The sequence below is a fragment of the Capricornis sumatraensis genome, chromosome 10 (assembly GCF_032405125.1).
Source record: "Capricornis sumatraensis isolate serow.1 chromosome 10, serow.2, whole genome shotgun sequence".
In the NCBI taxonomy this organism is placed as follows: domain Eukaryota; kingdom Metazoa; phylum Chordata; class Mammalia; order Artiodactyla; family Bovidae; genus Capricornis; species Capricornis sumatraensis.
The window spans coordinates 26084969-26109886 of NC_091078.1; the positions used below are offsets into that span (position 1 = coordinate 26084969).

Consider the following 24918-nt stretch of genomic DNA (forward strand, 5'->3'; position numbering starts at 1 on the left):
CATGAAATTAGATTATGAAATTGGGAATAAAGACAAGTCATAGCATTTAAATTTAACTTAAAGTGAAGTTTTCATCGATTTTATTTTCAGTTGCTCCCTTATTCCCTCAAGAGAAAACAAAACCTGGAGATAGCAGGGATGAAATTGTTAAATGACTGTAGAAATTGGTTTGTTTTCTGGGATTCTTTTAGAGACATGGAAACACAGTTTTTGTGTGAGCACATGCTGGTGGGAATTTGATGGAATATTTAGGTAGGAAAAAGTCAAGCTCAAGACTCAGAGAAACATGCCGGCACTACAATATTCACCCAGTGCTTAGCCCTCTTTGGTTGGGAAACGACATGAGAACAGTCTTTGTTTTTATATTCCAGTTCATTACTGGTGGGACCTCAGCCAACAAGAAAATGCTGTCCGAACAGCTTCAGAATTCAGACAAAGAATCACGTCAGTTCTTATTTTAGACGAACTGGTTCTGCCGTTCCTCTTTCAGAGAAGTACAGTGGGTTTCCCCTGGTAAGCCCAATTGAAAGGACTTGCTTCCACTTGAAAGACGCAGTAAACATCTGGCAAGTGAGGAGAGGTTGGAACTGTGTAGAAATCTTGGAAGAAACCAGGAGCCGGAGGCATAACTAACTAGACTCAGGGCCAGGGTCACTGGATTCATCATGACTCCTCCGTTCATCTGACTTTGACCTTGGCTGTGACTTGATTATGTGTTTCCCTCTGTTCAATGGGAATGATGAGATGGTGAGTCACTTTTACCATTGAGACTATTAATTGTGAATAACTAAAAATCCCTTTGCAAGCAAGGGCTTCCATGGGAGCCCAATTTTGCTAAAACAGTTGGAAAAAAATTGGTAGTGTACACATTTCAAGGCAGTAATAATAAACTGTAGATTTTGCTGTACAAGGAAATACATCCTTCAAGCTTCAATACATCATTCCAGGATAACTGTGAACTTTTATTCATTTACTCTGCCACTCCACTCAGAATGTAGGATCTTGGTTCCCTGACCAGGGACTGAACCTGGGCCCCCTGCAGTAGAAGCACAGAGTCATAACCACTGGACTGCCAGTGAAGTCCCTGTAATTTTTTATTATTAAATGTACCCCATGGTAGAACACGGAGTGCAGAAGCAGCAGGTAAGGCCAAAAATAGTAAAAGAGATTTTCATCTATCCACTCACTCAACAAACATTTACTGAACTCTTTCTATGATCTCGGCTCTGGGTTGGAAATAGCACTTAAACACATATAGTCTTTGTCCTTATGAAACTCATTTCCTAGTAAAGATAGAGAAAATGGCAGTAATAGGTTCCAATCCCAGTAGTATGGGCAAGGAACCTCTTGTGTCTTTTTACATCTGAATCTGAATTTTTATGTCAGACAACTGGCATTGTACATAACCCTAGAATTCATTCTAGGATTAAATGGAGTATTTCATACAAAGTACTTAGCACGATACCTGAGAACAATGAGATATTTCTGGAAATAGAGAATATTTTTTTTGCAAGCTTATTTGTAAAAAAAATCTAGATCACTGGAGGAATTATTATTAACTGTTGGAAGACTTCCATTGATAGAGGTATGAAAAAAAAGTACAGAATTAGGCAGTTTAGCCTTGCACACAATTATAGCTTGATACACAGTGTCAAAGAGGCATCTTGGTAGGCTTGAAAAAACAGAAAGGAGAGCTAGAGTCTAGTCTTGGCTGTGTTACAATGTAACTGTTAAATCTGGGAAAACTCACTTTATGGGTTTCAGTATTTTCAGCTATTAAACGGATTAGTACTTGAATCTGTATCCTATTCCAGTTCTAAATTTGATGATCATCTATAACAAATACTATTAAAGTGTTAGTCCCTCAGTCATGTCCGACTCTTTGCAACCCCATGGACTGTAGCCCCCCATGCTCCTCTGTCCATGGAATTCTCCAGGTAAGAATACTGGAATGGGTAGCCATTCCCTTCTCCAGGGGATCCTCCTGACTCAGAGATTGAACCCAAGGCTCCTGCATTGCAGGCAGATTCTTTACTCCCTGAGCCACTTGGGAAGCCCCAAAGTATTATTACAAGTAGTAGTCAAAATACTGTGCTAGTACTAATTTCTTTTAGGTGAGGATGAAGACATGAGCCACTGATAATGAACATCATTTATATGTATAGAAGAAGATAATAACAGAAAAGAAAAAAAATATTCCAGACTAAATTTTTGACAGAAAGATTAATATAAATGTGTGTATACATGTATTTAATAGTATTTCAGATTACCACTGATGGTGTTACTTAAGAAAATTGACAAGCAAATCAAGTTAAAAAAATATTTTTTAGCAGTGCCATGCAGCATGTGAGAACTTAGTTCCCTGACCAGGAATCGAACCCTGCATTGGAAGCATGGAGCCTTAGCCATTGGACCACCAGGGAAATCCTTGATAAGCAAATCAGACCACTGATTAGGAATATGCTCAAGCATAGTGGAAAGTATGCATGGACTACTTAAGTAGCTGAAAACCAATCTTTTTAGAGAAGGCAGTCCTTGAATAAGATAGATCAGTGGTCCTCAAAGTGCAGTTCTTGGGCCAGCAGCATTAACATAACCTGGGAACTTGTTAGAAATATAAGTTATCAGGCTATATCTGTCCTGTTTAAAAAACAAAACAAAACAAAAAAACAAAAAAACAACTGAGTGTGGGGCCCAGCAATCTGTTTAACAAACCCCTCAAGTGATTCTGATGCATGCTTACATTTGATACCCACTACCAGTCCATTCTGAAGGAGATCAGCCCTGGGATTTCTTTGGAAGGAATGATGCTAAAGCTGAAACTCCAGTACTTTGGCCACCTCATGCAAAGAGCTGACTCATTGGAAAAGACTCTGATGCTGGGAGGGATTGGGGGCAGGAGAAGGGGACACCAGAGGATGAGATGGCTAGATGGCATCACTGACTTGATGGACGTGAGTCTGAGTGAACTCCGGGAGTTGGTGATGGACAGGGAGGCCTGGCGTGCTGCGATTCATGGGGTCACAAAGAGTCAGACACGACTGAGCAACTGAACTGAACTGAACTGAAAGAGACTGTTGTCCAGATAAGTACTAAAAACTGAATAAAGACTAGCAAGAAAAAGATGAGTTTGGGGTTAATTAATTCCTTCATGTATTTATTCAGAATCTACTATAGGACTTGCCTGGTAGTCCAGTGGTTAAGAATCAGCCTGCCAGTGCAGGAGACATGGGTTTGATCCCTGATCTGGGAAGACCCCACAAGCTGCAGAGCAGCTAAGTCAGTGCGCACAACTACTGAGCCTGTGCTCTGGAGCCCAGGAACCACAGCTAGTGAGCCTATGTGCGCTACTACAAAAGCCCATGTGCCCTAGCGCCAGTGCCCTGCAACAAAAGAAGCCGCTGCCATGAGAACCCCGAGCATCACAGCTTGAGAGGAGCTCCTGCTTGCTAAACTAGAGAAAGACCTCGTGCAGGAATGAAGACCCAGCCAAAAATTAATCAATAGAAATGAATATAAAAATCACTTTGCTTGATTGTGTAGGGCGGTAACAAGATATATGCTCTGAAATAAAACAAAATGTCATGATTGACAACACAGGAGCCTAGGGAAAAAAAGGATCATCAAAAATTAAAATCAGAAAGAGATCACCCCTCTGCTTCCTCTAACCAGTGATGAAACCCTGAACATACCATCTTCATTCTCTGGATCATGGTTTCTTTAGCTGAACCAGAATCAGAGATTCATCCAGGAATTAGGAGGTGGAGGGCATATCAAAATCATCTAGAAGGTTTTATTCAAAACAAGGAAATGTCTCTCCCACCTTGTCTTTAGAAAAGTACTATATCCTTTCCATGAGCTGGGATTGAGAGAACAACAGAGAGAGGGAAAGGAGGGTGTGGGGAAGAGAGAAAGAAAAGACAGCTGGACTTGAAGTCTGTCAACTGACTTTGGCCAGGACCAGGTATGGTCTAGGAAAGCAAATTGGGTGGAGAATTGTGAATGAAGGGTTTTAAAGGTTAGGTGGAATGATCTGGGGAATGGGGCCATTTGTAGACTGAAAATTAGCCCTATAGACTCATTGCTGGAGAAGTAGCCTCCCAGGGACCACGTGCTTTGGCTGGATGGTTAATAGAAACAAGCTCTGAATAAACACAGTACTTTTCTTCCAAGGATCTGATCTCCATTGTCTCTTTCGCTCTCTTGGCTTCTCCGTGAGATAGGCGTGGGTGGGTGCTATTTCCCCATCTCATCGTAGAACAGGAACACCAGGAAAGCCACTGCCTTTGATTGGAGCAAGCACCATCAATAAACAAATATTTATTAAGTATCTGACATTGCTTTTTTCAAAGGCATGTGTAGGGATGGTCCCTTCATTTAGTCCAAGGAAAACTCAACAAGTTAAAGGAAAATTAAGATTCTACTGCTTGTCTCATATCACTGGGAGGGGTAGTAGGGATATAGGCTCAGTACTTTTTTTTTCTACTAAACACAATTCTCATCATGACACATTCCTGCCCTTCCAGGCAGTTCTTGCAGCCTGTCTGTGACCAGCTATGAGGACAGGTTGTGGTAATGGGAGACCTCAATTAACCAGGAAAATTGGTTAGATTAAGTTTTGTTATTAAACAAAGTCCAATCAGAAAAAAAAGGTTTTGACTCTGCTGTTTAAATTAAAAAAAAAAAAAAAACCACCCTGAAATAAGAATAATGTAGTGTGTGCGCTCAGTTGTGTCTGACTCTTTGTGACCTCATGAACTGTAGCCCACCAAGCTCCTCTGTCCATGGAATTTCCAGGCAAGAATACTGGAGTGAGTTGCCATTTCCTTCTCCAGGGGATCTTCCCACCCAGGGATGGAACCTGGATCTCTTGTGTCTCCTGCATTGGCAGGTAAATTCTTTACCGCTGAACCACCCAAGAAGCCTGAAACAAGAATAATAAAGGAGTGCAAGCATTTTATTTATTTTTTTAATTAGAAGGAAATTGCTTTACAATGTTGTGTTGGTTTCTACCATACAACAACTCAAATCTGCCGTAATTATACATATATTCCCTCCCTTTGCAAAGAGTTTTAAAACTGTGGATAGGAGATCATTGTTCTAGCCTTGCCTCTGCCATCCAGTGAATGCTATGATGTTTGACAAACAAGTTAGGCTCTTTCTGACTCAACTATCTCCCCTGTAAAATGAAGGGGTAGTTCCAAATAATTTTTATGATTCCTTTGAGTGCTCTTTTATAGTTCTGTGCTTTCTTTCTGATGGCCAGGGACATCATCATTCCAATATGAGCTCATATCCAGGACTCAGCATCAGACAGAGGAAGTGAAAGAGAATGGGTCCAAGTATGCCCCAGGAATAAGAAAGAAGCTTAGTGTTAACTTTTAGGGGAAAACACTTTGGTATCTGCTTGTTTTAATATATTTTCAATGTTTAATATATTTCACTATATTTGGTATAGGTTCATTACGATATATTTGCAAATCCAGTTATCTCAGAGTAGTAAGGTAGCAGATGATTTTAATTGGTTCCCCGAGTGGTGACAGTGGTAAAGAACCTACCCGCCAGTGCAGGAGACTCAAGATATAAAGTTTCGATCCCCAGGTCGGGAAGATCCCCTAGAAGAGGGCATGGCAATCCACTCCAGTATTCTTGCCAGGAGAATCCCATGGACAAAGGAGCCTGGTAGGCTAGTTCATAGGCTTGCAAAGATTTGGGCATGGCTTAGTCGGACACGACTGCGCGACTGAACTGAACTGAACTGAAGCAACTTAGCATACTTATTTGTTATAACTACACAGTGGACATAGACTGCTTGAGTAATAAGAAAAATAGTTACCAAAAAATGAACATTGGTAAAACAGAATCATTGAGGTTAAAAGCTGAAAAAGTTTATATGTCTAGTTCAATCCACTCACTTTCAGATTGGAAAACTGAGGCCCACAGAGATAAGTGACATGCTCAACTCTGAACTTACAGAAGCGGCCTTGGGACTATTGACCAAGTTTCTAGTCTCTTAGCCCCATAGTACTTGTTTTACTATAGTACACTTTCATCATGTTTTTCTATTTTCTCCTTGAAAAACAAAAAAGGTGACAAACAACAGTCATCATTGGTCATTTTTGTAATTTAGATTCTGCTTAACCAAGCTCACATAACCCCCTGGCCAATCCAGCAGTGATGTCCTGTTCTCCGGGGGGCAGGGGTAGGGGGTCAATTTTTTAGAATCCAGGCTTCACCAATAGGCTGTGGCCAAAATTCATCTGCAGCAGTAAGGTGGGGTGGCCACCGTTTTGGTGTTTGTGTGTCTCTGCTTGCCAGCGAACATTATGTCATAATAGAGATCATTACTAACTTGTTTAAGAGACTAAACAGGACAGAGGAGCAAGGCAGAAAGGATACATGTGAGCCAAGGAGGAGAAGAGTAACACCCTTGGCTTGTTTATCCAGAGACAGAAGCATACAGGATGCTAGTTAGCAGGGCCTATGTGTGAAAACTCAACAGTCTCTTTATATCAGTTTCACTAATTATCCCACCCTTAATTCGGGCGATTTCAGAAAAAAGAGAGTCATTTCTGTCAACTTGGAGTTAACTGATTTTTATAAATAATCTAATTGCATTGGTGCTCCAAACAAGAGTTTCTTCTAGATAAAGAGTGACAAGCAAATGCCCTACAGAATGGCAAATGTTTGTAGGTGGATCTGATAGGGACCGTCTTTACAAGGAGACCAAGTTAGCTGAATACTTTTGGCTTATGCTGTGAACAAGGTTCCTCAGAAACAAGTCCATTTTTCTGATCCTCATATGTAATTTTTATAAATAAATATTTCTTATGCTTTACATCTGCGTGGAAAATTTGCCTCCTACACAAGCCCCACCTTCCAGCCAGGTCCAAATCTCTCACTACCAATGTTGTCATTATCCTTGGGAGTCCAGCTGCTTTGGGTTATGAGGATTTTTCGCAAATATGAACCGAAGGGAGCAAAACATAAAGCACTTCCATTTTTTTCCTTCCCATTTCCCCAAGTTAAATAACAGTTTATTCTGCAGGCTTTCAAATCACTCCCACAAAATTGGCAATCCAAGACAATCGACACATTCATGCTAATCCACCCAGAAGTAAATACACTGTGGTAAAACTGTGACATTTGCAAAGACCATAGCTCCCCAATTACTAAAGAATTAACTAGGGATATAATGAGGGAGGGCCAAGTGTGATTCAGCCCAGAGGGAAGTAGTCTTGCCATCCTGTTTCTATCCTCAAGTGAAAACTTTCTATACATTTGAGAATTTAGAAGTGTGGCTCACTTTGACATCTGCTTTAAATAAAATTGTTACACCATATTTTTCTTGGTTTCAACCTAACAGCTGCCATAACACTCCTAAGAGGTTGCTGGCATCAAAATATTTCTCAATTTAGCCACTATTGGAACCTGCTCCAACCCTTGCAGGGACATTTGTGTCATGAAACCATAGTCCATTGGGTCTAATATTTGTTGGATGTTCACTGAAAGAAAAGGAGGTTTAGTCCATGTAGATTATGCTGGATCCTGGAATAAGAATGAGCAACCTGGGTTTGAGTCTGAGACTTGCCCTGTTGCTAAATAATGGCACTAGGAAGAACCAATTCGTTCAGCACTGTACAAATTACTTTAATTTTTAATTATGTTTTTGCCTTACACTGACTCTGTGAGGTAAGGAAGTCACTAGCTAGTCATTCCTGTCTTATAAATGAAGCAGCCCAGGCTCAGAAAGGCTGTAGTTGCATGTTATCTCATAGCAGCCATTCCCATCATGATTCAAACAAATTCAGATAGAGGTCCAGAGAAGGCAGGTGTTTCACCTGGCACCACACAGCAAGTCTGATGCAGGACGAGGCGTAATTAGTCTGGAATTTCCAGCCCGTTGCTCGGGTCACTGGACCATGCTGTCTCAGTGTGTCCAGCCTTGCCTGGGAGATAAGCGACCTCACATTTCATCCCCTAGGCCAGGAAACTGTTTCTGGGCCCTGACTGGGTCAAAGTGAGCATAAAAACCATACCCAGGTAGTTGGGAGAGGAAATAACTTTGCAGTTATAGGAGCATCTCCCGTCCCTATAAATGGATGGCTTGGGTAGACTACTCTGTGGTAATAATAAATAAAGACTTGAACCACTTTAATCTCTGATCCCAGTCCACCCACAGGCTTCAGGAAAATGCCTGACCAAGCAGACAAGTTCATAGATATCAGCCTGTGTCCGATCAGGAAGGGAAGAGCATTCCGGAGGCATGGGCCCTCAGGGAGAAGGCCTAGTCCACTCCCAGACTGCTCCTAGATTGCAAGCAGGCAGCCTGGAGTTACAGCTCTGCTTTGTCTGGAGCGTTGGACAGTAAAATGCAATAGCAAGAAGTCAAGAGGAATATTCGTCTCTCTTCCACTGGACACTCAAGAATAATGAAATACGTTTTACTGATATACTATGTGCAGGGCCAAATTCAAATATCTAACAGGTGGTGCAAAACTTTACATGACAAACCTTCTACTCCCAAGATATGCACTTAAAATGATAAATAATAGTGAGGGGGGGGGGAATCTATTTTCTTGAAGATAAGGCGAGAAGAGAAAGAGTTGAGAATTGTAGAATATAGATACTGATGTTACAGTCGCTAAGAGCACCATTTATAAATCTGAACTTACTTAGTTTAGGAACAAAAGATGCATTTTGTGCAATTTGGTTTTGTTTATAAAGTGGTCATGTTTTGTGTGTTCCTGGAGATTAAATCCAAAGCGAAAAATCTAGAAAGATATGGGACAAAGAAATTCTCCCAGCAAAGTCTTTAGAAAGAAGTATCTTTTGCTGACTTATTTTGCTATTTTACTCTAAGAACTTATATTTAATTCCTTTTTATAGCTATTCACTAACTTTAACAGATTGCTCTGGATAAAAAATATGATTGTTGGGGGAAAAAATAACAAAAACATACATACACACAAAAAACAAACCAAAAAATTCCTGAGAATTTCTAAAATCTATCAAATTAAACCGACCTTGTCTTATTCTTTTATTTTCCTTCATTTCATATTTAGTTTTCTTCTACTTACTACTTGTCTAATGACTTAGTAATTTCTGTGGCATTTTTCCCTAATATTTGACCTAAGTACCTATTCCCTTTAGTTGCCTTCAGGGGGACCTCTGTGTCCTTTTTGATTTTAAGCCTCTCATCTCCCCAGCAGAGAGGAAATAGTGGGGAGAGTCTTGTGCTTCCTGGCCTTCAGCAAATTCATAGTTGTCATGTATATAGGAGCTCCCTGGCTCCCTGCTCCCTGGTGTCCCTTTGGAGCTGTGGGAGGAGAAGAAAAGAAAAACTGGAACTCCACACTAGGATAAAAATTTAAACATTTGGTTTCTGGTGCTCATTAATGAATGGTATCTAATATTTAACTTGTCTATTGAGTAGATATGAGAAATAGAGGATTAAAAGAATAAAGATAAAATGATTTAAATATAAAAGATAAGATGAGGAAAACAAAGCCGTCACATTTTATTAAATTAAAAACTTTGAATCTTGTGTGTATGTATTTTATTCCTCTTTGTGTCTGCTCACTTTTCATTCAACATTGAATAAAACTTACTATAATATGTCAGGATCAAGGCTTTATACTGAGGATTCAGAAATGAATGACATAGTCTTTGCAGTATTTAGGCCAGGCATTTCTGAACACTGTTTCATTTAATTTTTTTTCAATAATACACTAAGGTATGTGTCTTTATCCCTATTTCAGAGATGTAAGAATGGTCTTTGAAAATTTAAGCAACTTGCCTGAGGTCAAGTAGTGAGTAAATGGAGAACTTGGAATGGCTCGATGACCCCAAATTCCATACTCTCTCATGCTAGCGGTACTGGTTATAACCTCCTAAATAATCTAAGGCAAGACTGTAATATTTTAGAAGTGGTCCAGGGAAGGGTAGGGAAGTGAAGAAGAATGAGAAAGTGGAAAGTGTGAATAGTAGAGGAAAGGGAGAGCACGCCTGTTGAAGCGGGGAGGCAAAGGCAGGCCTGAACTTGGTGAGTCAGGTGTGAGTGTGTGCGTGTGTGTGGTGTGACAGGTAAGTATGGAGGTGGTGGGGGAACTTAGCTAAGCAGGCACTGCTGTGAGCTTCGGTAAAGACTTGAAAACCAGACCAGAGTTTGAATCTGAAGTCAGATTTTGAATATGAGATTAACCTCTCCAGCCATTGGAGGATGGTAAGATTGGATTTTGATGGGAAAAATAAATTCTCAATGCAGCCATATTATAAGTAGTGAGAAATGGGGTTGTTCACTGACTATTTCAAAGTCCATCTATAATCATCTATTCCTAGATTCCTCTGCTGTTTAAATGAGACTGGTTTACTAAGGTCTGAATGAAACCTACATGCTTGAGAACTCCCCTTGGAAAGGATTTCAAAGATCTCACATAAAGGGTATCATATTGGTTGAATCTGGAAAAAAGAATCAGAAGATAGTTACTTAACAGAGATTTGCTGAGCATCTATAACATGTGAAGGTTTGTTCTAGACATGGTTGAGAACAAAATATATGCAGAAAAAAGTGTAACTAGACAAACAGGGAAATCTTGATACATGATATCACAGCCACACAAAAAGATACTTTCCGTTGCTATGAATTAATATGGAAAGTGGTCCATGAGATAGGACAGAATTGATAAGTGTCAAAGAGTGTCATGTAGGTGGAATAGGGTACTGACCAGGGGTATTTGTTTGTTAGAACCAATGGAAAGATGTAAATGACTCTCTTTTGTGAACTTAAATTCTCTGTATTTTACAGAAAGAAAAATTGATAAAGATGAAGATTATCCTGATGAAATGGATGATGATATTGAGGATAACTGGGAAATAATGAGTCTGGCCAGTAACTGTTCTTTTTTTTTTGAGCACAGAGAGCCTAAAAACTGACAGTATCTGAAGGACATTAAGCTGGTTGCAAACCAATATTTCATTTACTACACATATTTTTCATGTTAATAAACTTTGGCTAGTAGGATTCCTTGGGGCAGGGAGTATATATCCTGAAAAGAATATTGAAAAATTAGAGAAACATTCTTATTGCTAATGATTTGGTCAACTGAGAGTGGGTAATAGACTTCATTTCTGTTTATTGCTAGGCATAACATGTTTTATTCCTTAGAGTAGAAAATATGAGCTTTTGATATCACTGCTTAGTATAACTTAGTATAATTGACTCTTCTGAGCCCTGTTTGAACTTAGTGATTCATCATTTTTCAAATTAGTAGGGACATGGTTAGGGTAATCTGAGTCTGTAATCAGTAAAACCTTCTAAATGCCTTCCACAATAATGGATTAGGCTGTCATTTGTAGTATCTATTATTTCTGTTATCATCTGAGCTTAGGATGTCAATTTAAGCTCATTAGTTTAATTTTTAAGGTGTTCCTCCTTGCTTCCGACAGTCATAGGAAGCATGTCCACTTGATGCCTGCTGCCTTATTTGTTGAATTTGGCAGAAGTGACCCCCTTGTAAAAGACAAGATACTCAAGTGTCAAGCGCTTACAGGGTCATCCATCTTCTTCGGCCCTTCCACCCACTGGGGCTGGACCACATGCACCCACCGTTCAGGCCCCGTCTCTGCTTTCTCTTTGTCATTATGCTGTTGTCAATTCCGCCGTTTATTCAGTGATTAATCATCATTTGGAAGGTTCTGCTGGGAGTCAACAGAAAGGGGAGTATTCCTGCAGGTGGTTTCTCTCTGATTAGTCAGAAGTGATAATGACTTGCTGCTGGGGTTTTGTCATAAGGAAGGGAAGCCAGTGAATTCTTTTTCCTTTGCAGAAATGCAATTGAATTTTATAAACCTGGGAAATAAACTTAATTGCACAAAGAACATTTGGGTGGGTCTTTTAAAAGTGTCCCCTTGAGACACTGTTTTCAGCTAAAGCACCTTTAGAATCACAATTTGCTTACAGTCTTACCATTATTATTATTTTACGTTTAAGGCATTAAGATGCACGTTCGTGCCAACTTAAATGCCTAAAAATAACTGTGGAAGATGAGCTATCTAATGGTGCATCAGCAATCACTTCTCACTGAAGTAATATATTTAATATTTTTGACAGCCACAAGATGGATAATGTTGGTATTTAACTTGGTGCACTATTACACTTTTATGTTATTTATTTAGGAAAAAATATCTCTGCCAACAAAGATTTCAGTTGTATGGTTTAAAGATGACTGCTTCCATTAAAAAAATAAAGTGTTGAAAAGGATGGACATGCTAGAAAATTTTCCAAAGAGTCTTGGGCTCTGTAGAAAGCAGGGGTGTCTTTTTTGCGGTGGCAAAATGCAAGCAGTGAGGAAGTCAGCATACTTTTGACTGGTGGAGGGAAGTAAGAGACTCGGGGAGGTGGGGAGGAAGGTGAAGTGTCCTTCAGCCTGCTTCCAGCCCGACCAACCTCCCCACCAATTATTATGTGATTTCTAATTATAATGCAATCACATAATTATTATTATGTGATTTCTCATTGAGCAGGCAGGGTTTCCAGAACCAGAGGAATAAGTCCTTCAGTGGAGAGTGAAAAAGAGTCTGAGTGTGTGTGAACCTTTTTTTTTTTTTCACTTCTCAGCTGATCAGTGTGAGTAGAAGGATAAGTGGACTCAGAGAGAATTACTCATTTCATTCTTAATCCTGTGGGCAAATTATTCAGAGATTCCAGATTCTGCTCTATGCATTTATTCCTTGTTTTCATCCTCTCCTAAAGTGGAGTTTCTCTCAGCTGACATGTCTGGATAGAGGAGACTAAACATATTGAGATTCTAGAACCAAATACTTACTTACTTTGGGTAACAAATGATCTTTTTTGCACCCTCCCTCCCCTTTGCCACATTTTGCTGGTGACTGAAATTTTCCCTTCAATCTATGCTCTCTTGGTCTGAGGCTGAGCTTGGTTTTTGGAGCCCAGGAGCAATATATGAAGGGTTTCTGTGTAGGTGGAGTAAACAGTGGCCTGCTGGTACGCATGGTGTATGTGTGTGTGTGCGTGTGTGTGTGTGTGTGTGTGTGTGTGTGTGTGTGTGTGTGTGAAGTGGGGAAGGGGTTTCTTTGTATGTGTGTATAAAATGGGGAGGGCCCCTCCTCCAGGATACAGCTGCCTCTTGGGCATGGAACTTGGGCCGGTACTGGGGCGATTTGCACTTCACAGCCTCAGCCATTCACTTCTTGACAGGCTGGTTCTGAGAACTGGGAGCAGATGTTGCCTGACAGGGAACTCGACAAGAGTGACAGCCATGCTGAGCTGCCAGTCTGGGAGGTGGTAGCTGAGAGTCCTGTGGTGGAGGATGGGTTCTTGAAGAAAATGGGTCAAGAGTAGCCAGGTGTGTGAGGGGCAGGGGTAAGTTCAAGGAGCAGCCCAGATTCCTCTTCTGGGAAAACAGCAAAGTACTGAACACAAGCCTCTGTGTTCCCTCCTGACCTTCTAATTCCTCTTCCCCCATCTACCCCCTCTTGGAGACTTTCTCCACCCTTGTATGTATGAGGCTGATGACAGCTTGAGTGTGATCTGTCTCAGGTGGAGATTGCTTTTGACTGGACATCATGAACTGGAGTGGTGATTCCCAAAGTGTGGTCCCTTGACCAGCGGTGCTGGCATCACCTGGGAATCATTAGAAATGCAGTTTTAGAGCCCTAACACAAACCTACTGAAGCAGAAACTGAGAGATGGGAGCTGGCAATCTATCATAACAAGCCCTCCAGGTATTTCTGATGTATGATACAGTTCAAGAATCACTGACCTTAAGAGACCAAGCCATGATCCACTAGTACTTGGGTGCATTTGTCAACGAGTTGAGGCAAAAGGGTACTAAGGAGCCCAGAACTTTAATTAGCCAGAGTATTTCAACTTCGGAAGAGCAAAAATGTTGAAAACTTGAGCGGATGTGGTTTCCCTTTGTTTTTTCTAGTGCTCAGACTAGAATTTCTAATTGTTCTTCTGGAGTTGAACCATTGTCCTTTGTGAGCAATTATCCAAGGTGTGAATTAGGGAGAAAGGGGACTTGTATTGATTAAGACCTGGTAAGCAAATGGTGCTAATAAAGAGTATTAGGATATAGGAAATTTCCCATGGTTACCAAGCTGTTTTCACTCCAGACCCCTGCTTCAGGACTGACACCAAGGATCATTTGATGAAAGAGAGTGGGACCTTCAGAAAATCAGGTGTGTGTCCAAAGTAGCGGATAGTACATAGAAGTAGATCCTTAGTAGATTCTTATGGAACTGAAACCTCTTGCACGTCAAGAGTTTATTTGTAACTCTTCATTTATGCATTTATCTCAACCTTCTTGAACCTAATTTTATGGTTTATATAGACTCTTGCAGTAACAAGTTGCAGATGAGGCAACACATTTACTACCCACAGTGTAAAGGAATGTGTCCCTTTATCCTACAATGACCTCTTCCAAGTTTCAAGGGTGCTTATCTGAAATCTTAACTCTTGGGTTTGGGTGTTGATGCTTCCGACTTTGAGATAGTCTCTCTGTGATTGTGCAAAGATGAGTCAGTAGCATTGATCAGCGCTGCCACGCCTCACCAGGCAGGAAAACCTCCAAGGAGAGGAATGCCACCTGACTTCACACTGGGGCTTACGTCTGCTAGGCTTAGTGGACTTTTCCATCATGTGGTCACAAAGACCCCACTACATTCCTCCTGAATCAGTGCCTCAAATTTCACTGTGGACGCTCATTATTTTTTGGCTAAAACATGTCCTGTACAAGTATTTCCTCCTGCTGGATTTAACGTTCCTGAAAGCAAGGAGCATACATCCGTCATTTTTTGTTAGCCCCTACTCCCTGTTGTGGAGCCTGAACCAGTAGATTTGCTATGACTCTTTATGCATACTTGTGTACATGTTTTCAGAGAAGGACAGCAGATTATTCATTTGTACCAGAGTATGAATAGGATGTGAGGGGCATGTGGCTCTATATTTGGGGGCAAATGACTGAAGCATGCTCCTTCCCATCATGAACGTTATATCTAGCAGGAGAACAAACTTGTAAAGGAATTGCTTGACAGAGAGACATCCACCTTCAGTGGCAGAAGTCTAAGCATTTCTGATCTGCCCAATTGATCTGGTGAAACAGGGGCGACTTTCCTCCTCCACTCCACTATGTAATGTCTAAGAGGAATCTCATCTTAGAAAAAACTTTTGTTCAGTCACTGAAAACCAGGAAGAGCAGGACAGCATGGGTACTCTGGTGATTGGGAATAAAAGATGAGGATATGTTGAAATTAAGCTAACATTTATTGAACATTTACTATGTACCAGGAACTCTTTAGTGTGCTTAATATTTACTAGTTCCTTTGATTCTCATTGTAACCTTATGAAGTTTTTCTTTCTATCCCCATTTTATAGGTGAGAAAACCAAAGTGTAGAACCATTAAATAACTTGCCAAAGGAGACCTAGTTAGTGAGTGGAAAGGCTGGAATTCAAGCTCAGACAACTTGGGACTTCCCCGGTGGTCGGGAGTCTGTCTGCCGACGCAGGGGACGTGGGTTTGGTTTGATCCCTGGTCCAGGGAGATCCTGCATGCCAAAGGGCAACTAAGCCTGTGCACTGCGACTACTGAACGAATGCACGTGCTACCGCTACTGAAGCGCACGCGCCCTGGAGCCTGTACTCTGCCGCAAAAGAAGCCACTGCAATGCCCACACACCACAACTAGAGAGCTGCCCCTGTTCACCCCAGCTAGGGAAAGCCCGAGTGCAGCAATGGAAAGCCTGTACACCAAGGAAGACTCGGCGCAGACAAAAATAAATGAATAGGTTAGAAAAGTCCAAACCAAACAGACAATTCAATTTCGAAGCCTGGCTCTGAAACACTATGATTTACTGCATCCCTGTAAGGGGAAAAGGGGCACAGAGAGGCAGGATAGGGTTGAAAATGAACTACTTCTGTTTTGTCGTTTTTCCCAGAGATGAGCCCAACACATCAGGTAGCAGTTTTGCAGGGGATCAAGACTGGACATTTCTGGGATTCTGAGAGGGAATGCATGGAACCCATTCTCTATGAGAACTCACTTTGTCAGGTAGGTCACAGAAAAAGGGTTCTTTAGAGGGAGATCAGAAGCTTCTTTTCAACTCTTGCAGTGGTCCTCGCCTCTCCTGTTCACCTCTTCTTAATAATTTGATCAGTCCTCTGTGGAAAGCACTTAGTTGCTATGGCAATGAGTACTCTATAAATATTAATAGAATAAAGCCAAACACAATATCACCCTGTTAATGTAGAGGTTCACAGAATTAGCCTTGAACACTGTGGTCTAACGATGTGCCACTCCATCATTTTGTTTTAAATCCCGAGAACACGTGTGCTAGCCCTGGACCTTGTAGTGATAAGGAACAAAGCTCTGGAGTAAAGGCTGTCACGCTATTCCGGAAGCCCTGATCCACCTCTTTCCAAGTGTTGTGTACATCGTATACATTCACTGTCCCAAAGGTTTTAGGGAAACTTGGGAGAAACAATTGTTATTCTGGTTCTTTGATATTATCTTTGGAAACTTAACTCATGGGATTTTATCACTGAAGGCATACAGATTCATCTAATTTAGAGGAAAAAGGTATCTTAGTGATGGGTTTAACTAGGAGTCTTAAATGTCTACAGAGTTGAGGTCAATAAAGTAAATGAGAAAGACAGGCTTGCATAAAACAGTTGTGAGTGGTAGGCACTGTGGCATGTCCAGGGCTTGGAATCTTATTCTAGATGCAGTGTGTATAGAAATATTCCAGCTATGGAAATACATACCACATATATGTATGTATATATATGGGGTTTCCCAGGTGCCACAGTGGTAAAGAATCCACCTGCCAATGAAGGACATGAGAGAGACACAAGTTCAATCCCAGGGTTGGGAAGGTCCCTGGAGTGGGAAGTGGCAAACCACTCCAGTATTCTTGCCTGGAAAGTTCCATGGACAGAGGAGCCTGGCGGGCTACAGTCCATGTGGTCACAAAGACTAGAACACGGACCAAGTGAATGAGCACTCAGGCTCATGTGTACATATATACACGTACATATAAGCTAAAAACCTGTAATATCTCTACATAAAGATTAAATTGTGGGGAACTTGCTAGATAGATTCAAGTTTATATTCTATTATCTGTCAAAAAGAAACAAGAAAATATAGTTATTGAGACTCAACATTCAGGTCTTCTGGTTTATCAAAATCTTGACTCTGAGAAGAAATACTATACCTTGATTTTCTAAGTGCATATGACTCACTTATTTTCTTCATTACCTAACAGGATTTTCCCTAGTCAGTATTACTTTTTAAAATCAATTAGCCTTCTCAGGATGGTACAAGGTCTTTTCAAAGCTGCTATTCTTCTCACAGACAAATCAAAATATTGTGAATAAATCTTTAAATAGTAGCTGTCTAATTCCATGGTTTAAGTTCAGTCTTTAGCACAATTTAAGCATCCAGTGCAGGCTCAGTAGTGAGATCATATCTCTCGAATTTTCCAAGACTATCTTGGTTTCACTAGTTCCTTATTTTCATAAAAACCAACTATATTTTCTACTTTGGGGTTCAGAAAACCTGGTGACTATATTGTTATCTTTTTTCCTCCAGCATCTTTTGAGGAAGATTTTTCTGTATGAGTAATCCACCCTGTTCATCTCTTAGCAGCTAAGTACCTAAAAAGGTAGTATTATTAAGTATTTGACATGTTAAGAATTACGGTTGTTACAATATGCAAGTTGTTTTCGGTTTTGCCTGCAGGCTCCAAGTGGAACTGAGTCACCATACATTAAAGTGATTTTATCTATAGGAACTGTTTCATCAAGGAAGCAAATAAATTTGTCACCCCTTCTTTAATTTTTATAGTTCAAATAAATGTGGAGTGTGCGTTTCTCCCAGGAGAGAATCAATTATTGTTTTAGTTATCTTTTGCTCTGTATTAAATTATCCCAAAACTTAGTGGCTGAAAATAACAACAAACATTTATTATCTCACTGTTTCTGTGGGTCAGAAATTTTGGAAGTGGCTTGTTGAGGTGGTTCTGGCTCAGGATTTCTCATGAGGTTAGAGTTAGATGTTGTCTAGGGTACCAGTCATGTGAAACCTTGACTGGGGTTGGAGGATTCAATTCCGAGATAGTTCAAAATGGCAAGTAAGTGCTAGCTGTAGGCAAGAGACTTAACTTCTTACCATAGGGGCCTCTCTACAAGGATACTAAAGTGTTCACATGACGCTGTTACTGGCTTCTCCCAGATACAGTGATCTAAGAGACAATGAGACAGGAACTCAAACATCTTTTATGGATCTAGTCTCAGAAGTTATAAACCTTCAGTTACCCAGAAAACTAAAAATAGAACTACCATATGATCCAGCAATCCCACTCCTGGGCATATACTCAGACAAAATTATAATTCAAAAGGATACATGCACCCTCATCTTCATAGCAGCACTATTCACAATAGCCAAGGCATGGAAAAAACCTAAACGTCCATTGACTGATGAACAGATAAAGAAGATGTGGTATATATATACAATGGAATACTACTCGGCCATTAAAAAGGATAAAATAATGTATTTGCAGCAGAATGAATGCAACTAGAGATAATCATATTTTTTTTGAGATAATCATATTAAGTGAAGTAGTCAGAATGAGGAAGACAAATACTATATGGTATCACTTATATGTAGAATCTAAAATACGGCACAAAAGAACCTGTTTACAAAATAGAGACAGACTCACAGCATAGAGATCAGACTAGTGTTAGCCAAGGGGGAGGGGTGGAGGGAGAGAGAAATTTAGGGTTGGTGCAAACTATTACATTTAGAAGGAATAAACAAGGTATAGAGAAGTATATCTCATCTTCTGGAATAAACCATAATGGAAAGAATATAAAAAAAGAATATCTATGTGTGTAGCTGAGTCACTCTGCTATACAGCAGACATTGGCACAACATTATAAATAAACTGCACTTCAATTAAAACCAGTCATAATGTTTCATTTACACAATATCCTATTTTACATACAAGTTAGCCCTGTTCAGTGTGGGAGAGGACTATACAAGGACATGAACACCAAGAAGTGAGAATTGGTGGTATCTTAGAGACTGACTTCCACAGATATTCATTTAACAATTCCTAATTGAATATTGTCAGTGTGACAGATAGGAAGAAATACCAAGTGTGGTTCTGCCTTCATAGGGCCATAGAGACTAGGAAAAGACACTAGCCATCAAAGACAATGCATGTTAAATAAACGTTGGTCATTTCAGGCAACAGTGTCTACTGAGAGTGAGCCTGCCTGGAAATGGTCAGTGAAGGTTTCAAGGGCAAGTGTGATACTGCTGAAGTTGGAAGGATGGATGAGTGATTAGAAAAAAGAAGGCTCTTGTTCTTCTTACTTCCCTCTCTGAGCCACTAACCATTCCTAAAACAAAATACCAAATTATATCACCTGGGGTTTGTTGGTTCAAGCAAAGATGACATTTACTCTCTTTCAGGGACCGTTTTAAGAGTTCTACCTATACTGTTTCATTTACTCTCCACAACTTTGAGAGATGGATTATTTTTTTATCCCTGTTTCTCAAGTGAGAAAACTAAGGCACAGAGATGTTAAGTGATTTTGTAAGGTTACTCATGATGTAAGTGATGAAGCCAGGGTTTTGACTCAAGAAGTCTGAAGAAAAAGAAAGTGTGTTATCTGGAGAATGCTGGAGTTCCTCCAAGGAGCCAAAGACAGATGAATAACAAGGGCTGTGGAAAACAAGTGTCACAGTAGCCCTGGGAATCACGTTTGCAGGAATGCATAGACCAGTTCTTCAGGGTGAGACATCAAATGAACTTACTTCATTGTCCTTGCTCTGAGTTCCCAAAAGAATCTGATTGGTCCAGCTTGTGTCATGTGACCACTCCAGTGGAGGAGACAAGAGAGTCCTTAATTGTCAGTCTCCCAGAATGTGAAGAAATGGAGAAGGGCTGACTCCAAGAAAGGTAGCCCAGAAAGATACCTCGTTTTAAACCCAAATAATTCTCTATTTTTAAAATTTTGTATTTTAAAGAACATGAGAATCTGAGTCTTAAACACTATCCTATTTATTTTTAATTTCTTTACGCTGACAGTGTTGTCGGAGATGATGATACCACATTTCAGAGGGAAAATAGCACAACAATTGCCTTAGGCACTGAAATTGTTTTCTCAGAAAGGTACCCAATTTATCTTTGGGTTTCTGATGTGTTTGGGTTTCTAATTAGTTTGCCTGAGATTTTCCAGAATGCTATCCTCTGGAAATGACCATTATCTCTTCCTGCTCAGAAGCAATAGGTATCTAGAATTTCCCAATAATTTCTTTCATGATATTTCCCAATTTTTTTCCATAGTATATACCCATTTATAATTATTATTATTATCTATAATAAGTCTGTTTTGAAATTGAAACATCTCCAGCACTAAACCAAAATCCTTACTAGCACTTATAAAATAAAATTTCTCAACCTCAGCACTACTGAAATGTTAGAAGGGATGCTGCTGCTGCTGCTGCTGCTGCTGCTAAGTCGCTTCAGTCGTGTCTGACTCTGTGCAACCCCATAGATGGCAGCCCACCAGGCTCCTCCGTCCATGGGATTCTCCAGGCAAGAACACTGGAGTGGGGTGCCATTTCCTTCTCCAATGCATGAAAGTGAAAAGTGAAAATAAAGCTCAGTCATGTCTGACTCTGTGCGACCCCATAGACGGCAGCCCACCAGGCTCCTCCGTCCATGGGATTTTCCAGGCAAAAACACTGGAGTGGGGTGCCATTGCCTTGTCCATTTAGAAGGGATAATTCTGTCTTATTGGGGTTTCTTTTTCAAATGAATTCCTGTGCATTTCCGTATGTTTAGCAGTACCCCTGGTCTCATCTCACTAGATGCTAGCTATTGTTGTTCAGTCGCTCAGTTGTTTCTGACTCCTTGCAACCCCATGGACTGTAGCATGCCAGGCTTCCCTGTCCTTCACTATCTCCTGGAATTTGCTCAAACTCATGTCCATTGAGTCAATGACGCCATCCAACCATCTCATCCTCTGTCGTCCCCTTCTCCTCCTGCGTTCATTCCTTCCCAGCATCAGGGTCTTTCCAACAAGTCAGTTCTTTGCATCAGGTGGCCACAGTATTGGAGCTTCAGCTTCAACATCAGTCTTTCCAATAAATATTTAGGGTTGATTGACTGGCTGGATCTCTGTGCAGTCCAAGGGACGCTCAAGAGTCTTCTCCAGCACCACAGTTCAAAGCATCAGTTCTTCGGCTTTCAGCCTTCTTCATGGTCCAGCTCTCACATCCACACATGACCACTGGGAAAACCACAGATTTGACTATACGGACCTTTGTCAGCAAAGTGATATCTCTGCTTTTAAATAATTTCATGGCTGCAATCACCATCTGCAGTGATTTTGGAGCCCAAGAAAATAAAGTCTGTCACTGAATTCAATTTTTCCCCATCTATTTGCCATGAATCACACTGCCCAGGTGTTTTATAAATCTTATAAATATGTCTGGGCTTCCTAAATAAATGTTTTGAAAAAATTAATTAAGTGGAAAAGTCCTTAGATGTAAACGTGGTTCTAATCTTACTTTTGCCATCAGTCTAGCTTTGTGACCTTGGGCAGGTTGCCTAATTGCTGAGGCTCACTTAATTTATGAAATGGAAATGATTTTACCTGCTCCACAACTACCTTACAAGGATATTGAGGGTGTTAAGTGAAATAATGGATATAACTATATTTGACAATTTTATAAGCACTATACAAATATAATATGCTGGCATTATCAACATTAAGAATAATACAATAATATATAATAAATATATACTTCTTGGGGCTGTATTTTTACATTTCTTTATATCTGTAGAAACTACCACATGGATAAATATCTGTAAGGAGCTTCACAAGTGGTAGTTGGTAATGCTGATATGAAGTATGAATCTCATTCATTATATAAACTTAACTCTGATTATATACCAGTTAATGAATAGTTGTAGAATCAAATTGAATTTCAGATAATCACCCAAGAAGTCTGTATTATGACTTATGCACATGAATGCTGACACCTTGTGAAGCTATGAGATGTAAATATTCTATATGAAACATATTGGGGTTTCATACAGAATATTTATGGTATCATGGATTTTTATTGACAACATTAAAGAATATTTTATTTTCTACAGCAACACATTAAATAAGATGGAAATTCTAGTAAGATTTCACTCTGAAGTATATTAATATAAAAAATAATGTGCACTTGGGCAGATTCATTTTCTTTTTTGTTTTTATTATAAAAGAAAGAGACAAATTCTCCAGAATACAGGAAGAGATTAATCTGAAAGACTCGTCTTTCCCAGGTATTCCTTGAGTTTTAAAAATTGTTTTAACCAAGGTATAAACTCAGCTGACTAAAATTTGTTATTGCAAAACTCACAGTTGGTTTTGCCCTCCTGATATTGGCCTGTTTCACAGTAATGCTAAAATTCAACACCATGGTAACAAATTTGTTTTACTAAAAATACTGAGATAACACAAATAAGACATTAAGCAAACTCATGCATTAGGTGAGTTGACCTTTCTTGATAAATAAATATTAAGGAAATATTTAAGAGAGTCCCTTTCCCTCCCTCACCTTAGGGTTCACTTCCAGTCAAATATTGCTTTTGCTTGAAAAGAATTAGGTTAATACCTGTTAAATGTGGCAGTAAATTTTTACTACATATAATTAAGTTGTAAAACTAAATGGACTTTATGGGTATAATTTCCAATACAAGCTTTTATATTTTTTAATGAAAAATAATTGACTAGCTCATTGTACTAAATACTATACTAGTAACAGAGCTTTGAAACTATTCAGTTTGTTTTTCAAAAATGAGAAATTTAGAATGAGATTCAAGTCCACTTTTAAAAAGTGCGCAATATTTAATTAACAGCACTGAAATTTTTCTCTACTTAAATTCCGATTCAGAGTACATTTACTGACCATCTTCTGTGTTAGCTTCTTCAGGTGTACTCACTTAATCTTCTAACAACTGACTGCTTGTATCTTCATTAGAAATAATAATCTAAGGCTCTTCAAGGTAAAGAAACTTGCCTAGAGTTACTAAGTTTTAACAGTGCTAAAATTAGGCCACCAGATTTCCTTATTGTGAAGTTGATACTCTTGTAAGTACACATAGTCAGGGTGCTGGGAATTTGGGTACCATTATGGTAGTCCAGGTTGGACTTCCCTGGTGGCTTAAATGGTAAAAGCGTCTGCCTGCAATGCGGGAGACCCGGGTTCGATCCCTGGGTGGGAAAGATGCCCCTGGAGAAGGCAATGGCAACCCACTCCAGTACTCGTGCCTGGAAAATCCCATGGATGGAGGAGCCTGGTGGGCTACAGTCCATGGGGTCACTAAGAGTCGGCACGACTGAGCGACTTCACTTTCACTTTCACTTTCATGGTAGTACCAACTTTCCTGAGTCTAATGTGCTAAGATCTGTGGACCTCATGCTGGACCAGCTAGACATGCCTATAAACTCTAAACTTCTATAAAGTTTCCCTGAACTTGACAAAAATAACTATTACTCTTGGCATGCCTATTTGAAAATGGCTAAATTTTATTTCAAGATGGTGGGCTGAACTCATAATTTTATTGGTTAAAATTGGTTAGTTTCTACCTGTATTATCTTGCAGAGGACAAGTATGAAATGCTCAGTGGTCGAGTCGAAGCTAAAGCCTCACTTCAGTCATTCATTCATCTGCATGCCTCTAGTTACAAATACAAATCCATCTGGTTCTGTCAAAAGGTCCATTTGCAAAGAGGTACTAGACCTACACTATGATCAGACATGGGTAGAAAATAGTTTTTTAAAGGAACCAAGAATTCTTGTTTTTTTTTTTGTTAAAACTGGCTTAACCTATGCATAAACATACTAAGAGCTCTTAGACAGTGTTAAGGAGGAGGGTAAGGGCAGATAGGATGTAATGATTTGGCAAGCATTACTTTGCCGACTAAGGTCCGTCTAGTCAAGGCTACAGTTTTTCCTGTGGTCATGTATGGATGTGAGAGTTAGATTGTGAAGAAGGTTGAGTGCTGAAGAATTGATGCTTTTCAACTGAGGTGTTGGAGAAGACTCTTGAGAGTCCCTTGGACTGCAAGGAGATCCAACCAGTCCATTCTGAAGGAGATCAACCCTGGGATTTCTTTGGAAGGAATGATGCTAACGCTGAAACTCCAGTACTTTGGCCACCTCATGCAAAGAGTTGACTCATTGGAAAAGACTCTGATGCTGGGAGGGCTTGGGGCAGGAGGAGAAGGGGACGGCCGAGGATGAGATGGCTGGATGGCATCATGGACTCGATGGACGTGAGTCTGAGTGAACTCCGGGAGTTGGTGATGGACAGGGAGGCCTGGCGTGCTGCGATTCATGGGGTCGCAAAGAGTCGGACACAACTGAACGACTGAACTGAACTGAACTGAAGGTGACACTGTCACTTCAAATTCAAGAGAAATCTGGTCTAGGCAAGATCTAGTCCAATACAGCAAGAATTAGACATGGGGTCAGGGCTGTGACAGAGCTTCTCAGCCAGTCCACGTCTCAGCATCTAGAAGGCATCCCAGTGGAGTTAGGGAAGTCATATAGGTATTATTATTTGCTTATCCAATATTCTTTATGTCTTTCTTACTTGTAGATGGTGATATAAATGGATAATTATCTCTAATATGCATTTCCTCATCTTCAAGAGTTAGAATTGCACCCAAATTAGCTGGTAATGGCCACCTAGAATGTATTTCTCAGCCTCCTTTTCAGCAAAGTGTGCCCATGTGACTAAGATCTAGTTAATGGTATGTAAGCAGAGAGATACATGGAACTGTCAGAAAGTGTCTTTAAGGTCTCCAGCTTCTCTTTCTTCTAG

At 40.1% G+C, this 24918-nt stretch overlaps 1 pseudogene; it reads left to right on the top strand.

The window, feature by feature from the left end:
• The window catches only part of LOC138087331 (nicotinamide/nicotinic acid mononucleotide adenylyltransferase 1-like), a 154871-nt pseudogene that overhangs the window by 104792 nt on the left and 25161 nt on the right, over nucleotides 1-24918 (top strand).